This window comes from Oncorhynchus nerka, linkage group LG17 (assembly GCF_034236695.1).
Source record: "Oncorhynchus nerka isolate Pitt River linkage group LG17, Oner_Uvic_2.0, whole genome shotgun sequence".
NCBI lineage: Eukaryota > Metazoa > Chordata > Actinopteri > Salmoniformes > Salmonidae > Oncorhynchus > Oncorhynchus nerka.
The window spans coordinates 51473232-51482758 of NC_088412.1; positions in this window are offsets into that span (position 1 = coordinate 51473232).

Consider the following 9527-nt stretch of genomic DNA (forward strand, 5'->3'; position numbering starts at 1 on the left):
CTCTCAGTAGCCGATGGGAGCAAGACCTTTAAACAGGTCAACATTCACAAAGTCAATGGCCCAGATAGATTACCAGAATGTGTACTCAAAGAAGGCGCAGACCAACTGGCAGGTGTCTTCACTGACATTTTCAACCTCTCCCTGACTGAGTCTGTAATACCTACATGTTTCAAGCAGACCACCATAGTCCCTGTGCCCAAGGAAGTGAAGGTAACCTGCCTAAATGATTACCACCCTGTAGCACTCACATCAGTAGCCATGAAGTGGTTTGAAAGACTGGTCATGGCCACTTAAACAGCATCCTTCCGGATACCCTAGACCCATTCCATTTTGCACACCACCCCAACTGATCCACAGATGACGCAATCACAATCGTACTCCACACTGCCCTTTCCCACCTGGACAAAAGGAATACCTATGTGAGAATGCTGTTCATTAACTACAGCTCAGCGTTCAACACCATAGTACCCATTAAGCTCATAACTAAGTTAAGTATCCTGGGACTAAACACCACCCTCCGCTACTGCATCCTGGACTTCCTGACAGGTGGTAAGGGTAAGAGACAACACTACCGCCACAATGATCCTCAACACTGGGGCCCCTCAGGGGTGTGAACTTAGTCCCCTCCTGTACTCCCTGTTCACCCACGACTGCGTGGCCAAATGCGACTCTAACACCATCATTAAGTTTGCTGACAACAGTGGTAGACCTGATCACTGACAATGATGAGACAGCCTATAGGGAGGAAGTCAGGACAACAACCGCTCCCTCAATGTGAGCAAGACAAAGAAGCTGACCGTGGACTATGGGAAAATGAGGGCCAAACAGGTCTCCATTAACATCAACGGGGCTGTAGTGGAGCGGTCGAGAGTTTCAAGTTCCTTGGTTTCCACATCACCAATGATCTATTATGGTCCAAACACACCAAGACAGTGGTGAAGAGACACAACAAAACCTTTTCCCCCTCAGGAGACTGAAAAGATTTGGCTTGGGTTATACAGCTACACCATCGAGAGCATCCTGATTGGGTGCATCACCGCCTGGTATGGCAACTGCTCGGCATCTGGCCATAAGGCGCTACAGAGGGTAGTGCGAACGGCCCAGTACATCATTGGGACCAAGCTTCCTGCAATCCAGGACCTACATAATAGGCGGTGTCAGAGGAAAGAACATAAAATTGTCAGAGACTCCAGTCACCCAAGTCATAGATGGTTTCTATGGACTATTTACATTGACCCCCCTCCATTTGTTTTGACACCGCCTGCTACTCGCTGTTTATTATCTATGCATTGTTACTTCACCCCTACCTACATGTACAAATGACCTCTAACCTGTACCCCTACACACTCGGTACGGGTACCCTCTGTATATAGCCTCGTTATTGTTATGTTATTGTGTTACTATTTATTTATCTTATACTTAAGTTTATTTGGTAAATATTTTCTTATCTCTTCTTGAACTGCACTGTTGGATAAAGGCTTGTAAGTCTGCATTTCACGGTAAGGTCTACACTTGTTGTATTCGGCGCATGTGACAAATAAAGTTTGATTTGATATATGTAATAAACATGTTATACTATTGAATAATAAAATTCGTGCAGATGCCAACTCAGACCCAACACTCTCTGATAGTGTTGTGGTAAGGGTATGGGGTTAAAGAGTGGGAGCTGGGGGTTCTAGTCTGAATGTGAAGTTTCTGTGTCCCACATGTGTGGTCCTGTGACGGGTCATCCCTCCAACACAACACCCAAAAGGGTTGCTCATGCAAAGCTGACATACACCAACCTCAGAACAGCTTCAATGATCTGGCTGCGAAAGACATACTGCTCATCCCAGACCAGGCCCAAATCCCCAAAACTCAAAAAAGATAGAGGCGTCGTTATAGAGGTCAGTGTGCGGGATACGTGACGCGACTGCGTCAGCGAGTTGATAAACCGCCTCTATCTTCCATTCTATTGGCGAACACAATCACTGGAGTGAGTACAATCACTGGAGAACAAACTGGACGAGCTCTGTCCGAGTCAATTGGACCTGAAGAACTGTACAACTCCCCCTGCAACTGGATACTGTATTTTCTGATGGGCTGGTGGTAAGGGTAGGCAACAACACATCCGCCCCAATGACCCTCAACATGGGGGCCTACTCAGGGGTGTGTGCTTAGTCCCCTCTTGTACTCCCTGTTCACTCACGACGGCGTGGCCACGCATGACTCCAACACCATCATTCAGTTTGCAGACCACACGACAGTGGTAGGCCTGATCACCTACGACGATGAGACAGCCTCTAGGGAGGAGGTCAGCGACCTGGCATTGTGGTACCAGGACAACAAGCACTTCCTCAATGTCAGCAAGACAAAGAAGCTGATCATGGACTACAGGAAATGGAGGGCTGACCACGCCCCCGTTCAAATCAACGGGGCTGTAGTGTAGTTTGTCGAGAGCTCAAAGTTCCTCGCTGGACCTATCATGGTCCAAACACACCAAACAGGACACAACAACGCCTCTTCTCCCTGATTTGATGTATAGGCAATTCCAGAAACACAATCACAGTAATACAGTACATGATAAAGTTGATAAAAAAACAGAATACTGAAAGACACATTGTTTGTTTATCTTGATGTCTCAATTACTCCAGCTCTGAGCCACCTCAGGCTCTGAAACACTAGAACCCCACTTCAGGCTCTGAAACACTAGAACCCCACTTCAGGCTCTGAAACACTAGAACCCCAGCTCTTGGCTCTGGAACACTAGAACCCCAGCTCTTGGCTCTGGAATACTAGAACCCCAGCTCTTGGCTCTGGAACACTAGAACCCCAGCTCTTGGCTCTGAAACACTAGAACCCCAGCTCTTGGCTCTGAAACACTAGAACCCCAGCTCTTGGCTCTGAAACACTAGAACCCCAGCTCTTGGCTCTGGAACTGCAGTAGCATAATTAAACTTCTCCAAACGAATCAAATTCTGAGGGATAAATAACAGATAAAACAAAGAACAAAACAAAGGAGATTCAACTCATTCCGTTAGAAATGTAACGACTGAGCTGCTGAAACATGTCTCATCTGATTATGCGTTTTTATGCATTGATTTGATTTTTTACATAAGGAGGTGGTGTGTGTGTGTGTGCGCGTCTGCGTGTGTGTGTTGGATTATATTGGTTGGCTCTGTGGGTAAGCCCATACTACCTCCTACCTCTGGTCAGTTAGGGGCTGGTTGAGGGTAGGGGCTGGTTGAGGGTAGGGAGTTGGGTTGGGGGGTACAGCATGTGTTTGTATTACCCTCAGGGGGGGCAGAAGCTGCTTCAATAAGCTGCTGCTCAGTGCACGGGTTAAGTTTCACCTGCAATTAACACCCCTAACACACACACCTCATGCACATACGCACAGACACACGCTCACACACAGCTGCTGGCATTTATTTACCCTGCTTGCGTGGGATGTCAAGAGGGCATGGGCAGTAAGCAAAGCTCCTGAAACACCCTCCTCCTCAAACTGACCCCATCTGTAGGTAATCTTAGGTAATCACACACACGCACTCTCCTTAGAGATGAAATGATGTCATGAACACTGGTATGATTAGCCTTTGCCCTATATGCCCCTATCTCCTCTTTACCAGTCCAGCTGTGTTTATAAAAGTGTTACAGTCGTCAAAGTGAAGGTATTTATTGAGCACCCCGAATCACTGCAGTAAAGTCAATGACTGCTTTAAACACAGGCAGTCATGTACCCCCTGACTAAACACATGCTACACTATATATACAAAAGTATGTGGACACCCCTTCAAATTAGAGGATTCGGCTATTTCAGTCACACCCGTTGCTGACACGTGTTTGAAATCGAGCACACCGCCGTGCAATCTCCATAGACACACATTGGCAGTAGAATGACCTCACTGGAGAGTGCAGTGACTTTCAACGTGGCAACGTCATAGGATTCCAACAAGTCAGTTCGTCAAATTTCTGCCCTGCTACAGCTGCCCCGGTCAACTGTAAATTGCGTTATTTTGAAGTGGAAACGTCTAGGAGAAAGAACAGCTGTGCTCGATTGCAACACCCACTACCGAGTTCCCAATTGCCTCTGGAAGCAACATCAGCACAAGAACTGCTCGTTGAGAGCTGCATGAAATGGGTTTCCATGGCCGAGCAGCAGCACACAAGCCTAAGATCACCATGCTGTAAAGCTCACTGCCATTGGACTCTGGAGCAGTGGAAACACATTTTCTGGAGGGATGAATCACAATTCATTATCTGGCAGTCCGATGGACGAATCTGGGTTTGGCGGATGCCAGGAGAACGCTACCTGCCCCAATTCACAATGCCAACTGTAAAGTTTGGTGGGGGAGGAATAATGGTCTGGGGCTGTTTTTCCATTGTTAAGGCTAGGCCCTTTAGTTCCAGTGAAGGGAAATCTTAACGCTACAGCATGCCAACTTTGTTGCAACAGTTTGGGGAAGGCTCTTTCCTGTTTCAGCATTACAATGCCCCCGTGAACAAAGCGAGGTCCATACAGAAATTATTTGTTGAGATCGGTGTGGAAATAACCCTGAGCTGCAGTTCTCCTCTCCCCCACCATGGGTCTCCACTGAGGGTCTAGTATTGTCTGGGGTTGGCATGACTCCCGCTGGAACGGAACAGGGGTCGCTGTACCTTACCCTGTCTACTCTGCTGGCCCTGCCCCCACTGTCACCCCCCCAGCCAAAAACATGTGATGAATGGCCAGCTGCCCTCATCAATCATCTGTGATTGTGTCTGATGTGCGCTGTGATTGGCTAATTAGCCTCATCTGTAACCATTACTGCACAGAGAGGCAGCTGCTCAGGAAAAAAAGACAAGAAAAATACATGTGAAAAATGACACAGACAGAGAGGGCTGGGCTGTCACCTCCACGACGCCTGAACCCAATGCTACACACACAGCCAGGTTCTGCCAGACCCACTCCAACACGTGAGTAAACATCAAAAGGCCCAATTTAACAGGCCATTATGTGTTGAAAACAAACATAAAACAAACGACAAAAAAGAGTGAGGTGTTGTACCTATTCTGGAAACAACACTTTTTACTCTCTTTACTGGTGGTGGGAGGGAGTTTGAGGGAGGGGTGGAGGCAAGAGGGCGGCTAGGATACACTCATCTAGCTAGAGTTCCGTACTAGCCTGGTCCCAGATCTGTTTGTGTTGTGTAGACAACTCCTTTGGTCATTTGGCATTACCCTGACCATAGGTGTTGGCAAGACAGCACAAACATATCTGGGACCAGGCTAGTTTCACCCCTCTAGCCCACAACAACAGCGGCAGCATTAGCAGCAGATCGCCTGCTAGAGTCCGTGAGAAGAGCGCACCAGCAAGCAGATCTTAGAGAGAACCCACGGGTGACTGGGTGATAGCCAAATAACGGCACTATGAGAAGGGAAGTGAGCATGAGCCAGGAGAACAAATTGCAAATGGTACTGTAGTCCTGGAGCTTGTCACAGTCTGACAGAGACGTAGTGAGACAAGGCGAGAATTGTAGAGACACACAAAGAAACAGAGCGAGACAGGAGGAGAGTGAGACATGAAGTGAAGCAGATGCAGAGAGACAGATCCAGAAGAGAGGGACATTCTGTGGAGGCAGCGTAGCAGGGCCGAGCCTGAAGCCCGTGGTAGAGAGAGGGCCAAACCACTCAGGTCGGGCCAGAATGTTCTACGCACAGGATGTGGCTCTCCCTACAGCCAGAGGATGGGGGGTGGTGGGAAGAGGAGTGGCAGAGAGGAGAAATGGGCATAGACATCCAAACAGCTGGAGGACAATGTGTGCTGTACCCTGTAAAGCTACACCCCCAGGCCAACTAAGAGAGAGAGAGAGACACTGTCCATGACAGAGTGAGGGGTAAATATATAGGCCAGGGTAAACATAGCAAACACCACCATCCTCCTCTGCTGCTCTCAGAACAGATCAATATGTGTGTTCCTGTGTGTGGGGATGTCCTTTTCCTGTGACCCCTTTGTGTCTGTACATTTATAAGAACCAATATAAATACATCTTCAAACTTACTTATGTTTCATTTCTCAGACCTGTTCTCCGTATTTTTATTCAAAATCAGATTAAAACTGAAGGCAGATTAGGTTTGATAGGCTCTGAATGATTTTATTCACCGTTTTAGCAAAAAAGCCAGCCACACAAAAGAGGCCAGTCATAGATCCATCCCATAATCACATAAACACTCCATTCAGGGCTGTGTGTGTGTAAGACACTGGATACGGCTGGTGAGCCGACGCCCGACCACAGGGCTTCAGACGTTGTTAGTGAAGACACACTGCACGCCCCTTATGCCACCCCAAATACATCCACACACTATTAGAGGCAATTTCCCTGTTCTCCTGGATGGAGAGAGAGGGGAGAGGGAGGGGGAGAGAGCGAGAGGAGGGAGAGGGACAGAGAGAGAGAGAGAGAGAGAGGAGGGAGAAAGAGAGAGGAGGGAGAGAGATAGAGAGAGGAGGGAGAGAGAAAGAGAGAGAGAGAGAGGAGGGAGAAAGAAGGAGAGAGAGGAGGGAGAGAGAGAGAGAGAGAGAGAGAATAAAGAGAGAGGAGAGAGAGAGAGAGAGAGGAGAGAGAGAGGAGAGAGAGATAGAGATAGAGAGAGGAGGGAGAGAGAGAGAGAAAGAGAGAGAGAGAGGGAGAAAGGAGAGAGAGGGAGAGAGAGAATAGAGAGAGAGAGAATAGAGAGAGAGAGGAGAAAGGGAAGAGAGAGAGGGAGAAAGGGAGAGGAGGGAGAGAGATAGAGAGAGGAGGGAGAGAGATAGAGAGAGGAGGGAGAGAGAGAGAAAGAGAGAGAGAGAGAGAGAGGGAGAAAGAGAGAGGAGGGAGAGAGATAGAGAGAGGAGGGAGAGAGATAGAGAGAGGAGGGAGAAAGAGAGAGAGCGAGAGAGGAGGGAGAAAGAAGGAGAGAGAGGAGAGAGAGAGAGAGAGAGAGAGAGAGAGAGAGAGAGAGAGAGAGAGATGCCCACGGTGGAAACACATGGTTCTGTTTACACATTGCCTGTTGCTGGACTTTTCCATGGTAACGCACTGGTGACGCCAGCTGAATGAAAAACAACTAAAAAGGGACATATTGCATTACTAGGTCATTTTTTATGTGTCTTCTTAGTGACTCTGAGAAACAGTGAGAGAGGGAGGAAAAAGAAGCTTCTGTTCTGTTTGACTTACCGAAATCTGCCTTGCCGAAACCGGAGCTGCATAGTGTGGAGGTGCGTGATTCACCAGACCCGGAATGCCGTCGTTCCCACAGGAAACCTGGAGTGTCTCAACCCAGGGTGTCCCTGACAGGCGGGAGAGGGTGTACACACACACACTCACAAACACCTGCACACACAGACATACAAAGAGTAGTTTCACCCTAGACATGCAAATGCTAGACTGATTACACCAATTCAACCGGGACCAGTCAATGTTTTTCCAGGATAGCGCATATTTGACGGCATGTTTTAAATAGACTTTAGTTCTAAATTCTAGATAGAGTTCTAAATAGACTTTATGAGTGATGCATGGGTGGCAATTTCATCAATTCTAAGTGATTTTAATGGGTCTTTCTCCATCCTTATTGTGTGCAATTAACCCTTTACACTCATACCCATACACATGTTGTTGTATCAAGACTGCCCAATTAACCCTTTACACTCATACCCATACACATGTTGTTGTATCAAGACTGCCCAAATGTGCCTAATTGGTTTATTATTACATGTTCAAGTTCATAACTGTGGACTCTCCTCAAACAATAGCATGGTATTATTTTACTGTAAAAGCTACTGTAAATTGTACAGTGCAGTTAGATTAAACCGTCAGGCAGGGGACCCACCGATCCTGTAGAGGTAAATTATAAAAAATGTCAGATATGTCTATGTCCTGGGAAATGTTCTTGTTACTTACGACCTCATGCTAATCACATTAGCCTACGTTAACTCAACCGTCAGGCAGGGGACCCACCGATCCTGTAGAGGTAAATTATAAAAAATGGTTGCCGATTTTGCATGTTATTTTGGCATTAATATGTGTCACATATCAGTTTGCAAAAAAATAAATAATAATCATTGAGTTTATAACACTGCATACAAACATGGTCTCTTTTTTGCTTTTTTTTGCAGGTCCAAAATGCAGGTGTTTCAGCCTAGCACAGTGGTGGGGCAGCCAGCAGAAAATTCAGAGCGTATGGGTTGGTCATGTTCTCTAGTTGCGCTGTGATTGGCTCATAGTTCTGTCACTCATAGGGACAATGCATAACAGCAAAATCTACAATGACAGCTCAAAAATTCAAGCCCCTTGGGTGCTGCCATAGAGTTACATTAGAAGTGCCATCCAAGAAGGCTCAAGATAAAATGACATCAAATCACGTTATATCTACAGTAATTTTGATTGGACTGATCATGTCATCATTATGAATCAAGTCGACAATCTACTGACAAATCCTTTTCAATCCTTGTCAAATGAAGATAAATTACGAACAGAAATGATAGATAAAACATATCGGTGCTCATCGGCCGTTGCCCATAAACATTTCACAAGTCGCAAATTCAACAATGAAAGAGCAACTGCCCCTAAAAAAGGACTTCTCATTTAGAAAACAGCCTATGCATCTATAAGAGGCAGAAACATTTATTCTATTCTCAAAATGTACCACGAAGTTTAAATAAGATCATTTTGGTCATCAAGTCAGTCATGTCCAAATCTGAGTTTTGTGAGAACTGTGGTCATGACTGCATCACAACGTTAATAAATTCAAAGGGTTTCGCTCTTGGAGCGTTCAGATTGGACACTCTGGCCGAGAGGTTCTCTACCACGAAGGGACGGGTAGGATCAGGATGGGTCCAGAGGTGAAACATCCGAGAGGTTATCTACCACGAAGGGACGGGTAGGATCAGGATGGGTCCAGAGGTGAAACATCCGAGAGGTTATCTACCACGAAGGGACGGGTAGGATCAAGATGGGTCCAGAGGTGAAACATCCGAGAGGTTATCTACCACGAAGGGACGGGTAGGATCAGGATGGGTCCAGAGGTGAAACATCCGAGAGGTTATCTACCACGAAGGGACGGGTAGGATCAGGATGGGTCCAGAGGTGAAACATCCCTTGAGCTCCCCGAATGCCCTGTCAGCTTCAGGGGTCCAGCTAAAATGGTTCTGGTACTTGCGGGTTAGGGCCGTGAGAAGAGCTGCCACCGTACCAAAGTTGCATATAAAAATACCTCTACAAAATTGGCAAACTCAAAGTACCGCTGGACTTATTTGAGTGAGGCGGAACGGGGCCATTCGTTGACCACCCTCACCTTTACGGGTTCCATTTGGATGCTGGCGGTAGAGATAATGTGGACCAGGAAGAAACTTCTCTAACTTGATGTATAGTTGACTCTGCAGGGGGCGTCTCAGGACATGCAGAATGTGTTCCGGAAGGGTCTTGGAGAAGATCAGGGTGTTGTCGAGGTAAACAAAGGCAAACCAATTCAACATATCCCTAAGTGTGTCATTGACCAATGCTTGGAAGACTGGGCAGGTTAGGGGTCTGGGC